Genomic DNA, 2801 nt, shown 5'->3' with positions numbered 1-2801 from the left:
GGGCTTGTTTCCACACTGCTGGGATTCTATAAAAATAAGAATGGTAACAATAACAGTAGAGTTTTGTTTTAGCTCGTACACGTTACTGTGATGAGGAATAATGAAGGAGAGAGAGTGCAATAGGCCGTTTCTTCTCGGGCAGATGACATTTTCTCCCTCTCTGAGTTGGATCACACAATAATGTCATTCTCTCCCAAACTGCACCATGTGAGGTCTTCTTGTACATTGTCCAAACTATGTCTCCATCACATTCCCTGTTCCATGTCGGTGCATCATTGCTGCTGTCATACACAGAGCCATACCCTGAGCAGAACATGGTCTTGGTCAATTTGAAGATATGTTTATATGGCCCTGCGTCATTAAAAAATAAAATGTTTAATGTATTCAGAATACATAGAACGTAGAACAGTCCAGCACAGAACAGGCCCTTCAGCCCACCATGTTGTGCCGACCATTGATCCTCATGTAAGCACCCTCACATTTCTGTGACCATGTGCATATCCAGCAGTCTCTTAAATGTCCCCAATGACCTTGCTTCCACAACTGCTGCTGGCAATGCATTCCATGCTCTCACAGCTCTCTGTGTAAAGAACCCGCCTCTGACATCCTCTCTATACTTTCCTCCAACCAGCTTAAAACTGTGACCCCTCGTGTTAGCCATTTCTGCCCTGGGAAATAGTCTCTGGCTATCAACTCTATCTATGCCTCTCATAATCTTGAATATCTCAATTAGGTCCCCTCTCCTCCTCCTTTTCTCCAATGAAAAAAGTCCGAGTTCAGTCAACCTCTCTTCGTAAGATAAGCCCTCCCGTCCAGGCAGCATCCTGGTAAACCTCCTCTGAACCCTCTCCAAAGAGTCCACATCTTTCCTATAATAGGATGACTAGAACTGGACACAGTATTCCAAGTGCGGTCTAACCAAAGTTTTAAAGAGCTGCAACAAGATCTCACGACTGTTAAACTCAATTCCCCGTGTTAATGAAAGCCAAAACACCATATACTTTCTGAACAACCCTGTCCTCTTGGGTAGCCATTTTAAGAGATCTCTGTACCTGCACACCAACATCCTTCTGTTCCTCCACACTGCCAAGAACCCTATCCTTAATCCTGTACTCAGCTTCCAAATTCAACCTTCCTAAATGCATCACATCGCATTTATCCAGGTTGAACTCCATCTGCCACCTCTCAACCCATCTCTGCATCCTGTCAATGTCCCGCTGCAGACTACAACAGCCCTCTACATTGTCAACGACACCTCCAACCTTCGTGTCATCTGCAAACTTGCTGACCTATCCTTCAATGCCCTCATCCAAGTCATTAAAAAAATTACAAACAGTAGAGGCCCAAGGACAGAGCCCTGTGGAACACCACTCACCACAGACTTCCAGGCAGAATATTTTCCTTCCGCTACCACTTGCTGTCTTCTGCTGGCCAGCCAATCCTGTATCCAAACAGGTAACACAGATACCTGTGTTAAAATGAATGTTTTATTTTAACAAATACAGAAATTGCTGGAAAAGCTCGGCAGGTCTGTCAGCATCCAGATGACTTTTACATGTTGGAGTTGTACCAGCCTCCACCACTTCCTCTGGCAGCTCAGTCCACACACGCACCACCCTTTATGTGAAAAGGTGCCCCTTAGGTCTCTTCAAAATCTTTCCCCTCTCACTTTCCACCAATGTCCTCTAGTTTTGGATGCCCCTAACCTGGGGAAAAACCTTGACTACAAACCCTATCCATGACCGTTCTGATTTTATAAACCTTTACTGCTGTGAAATGTGACTTCAATCAACAAGAATGGCTGTACTTTCAATAATCCTGGGCCGAAATGCTGAAATTCAACACCCACACCTGTTCTTTCTCCATCAAGTCACAATTATAAAACCACTTTAATCGGTTTGTTCAGATATATTAGGAGACACTGCTGTGGGATTTACACCTAGACCTTTGTGCCCGGAGGGAGGGACACGAGCACCACTCAGCAATACCCATAAAGCTGTAACATTATTCTCCTGTGTGTTTGTCCATCAGCCTGTTATGACATGCTGTGACATACCTCTGCAACAGGCAGGACATGAATCCACACCTTCTGGTCCAGAGCTAGGAACACTACCACACAAGTTCAGGAATTGGAATCAAATCCAGAGCTCTGGCTCAGAGACACGGACACTGCCCACTATACAACCATACCCAGATTTTGGGTCATATTTTAGTGCCCTCTTCCAGCTCAGAGTGGATTGATTATAATCAGGTTACTTTACTGAATTACAAAAAACACTTTGTATTATTAAACAAATGCAAGATATTTGTCTCAACTGTAGGATATTGAGTGTACTTGCTGAATATTGAAATTAACTATGACCATCTTTAATCGCTATTATCTGTAGTCTGCAATATTAGGGAAAGAAATCCCACAGAAACACTCTGCCCAATGAAGGGTCTCAAATAGATATTTATTACTGAACAGCAGAGGCGATGGAAGAGCTTAATTTCTGACCCCAAAACACCGATCAATCTTACCCACCTCTAACATGTGTCTGCCCTCTTCCTAAAATCACGAAATGATACCAGGCCGCTGATTACTGTCCAGCCTCTCCTCCCCACTACTGTGTCTGCAATCTGTCCCTCCTCCCTCTAACCACACAAGGCAACCCAAGGTCAGGGTCTTTGTGAAAATCAAGGCCGGAGTGTGCAGGCCTTCTGGAGAGGGATGGGCATTTTAACATTGAAGGGGGAGGGGGAGGTGGCAGTCATATCACACACTGGGCTGAGGGGTGGCAGATGGAGGATAGTCTGGATTA

Source organism: Hemiscyllium ocellatum, unplaced genomic scaffold, assembly GCF_020745735.1.
Source record: "Hemiscyllium ocellatum isolate sHemOce1 unplaced genomic scaffold, sHemOce1.pat.X.cur. scaffold_96_pat_ctg1, whole genome shotgun sequence".
NCBI lineage: Eukaryota > Metazoa > Chordata > Chondrichthyes > Orectolobiformes > Hemiscylliidae > Hemiscyllium > Hemiscyllium ocellatum.
The sequence above is the reverse complement of the archived record's forward strand: the minus strand, read 5'-3'. Positions refer to the sequence as shown.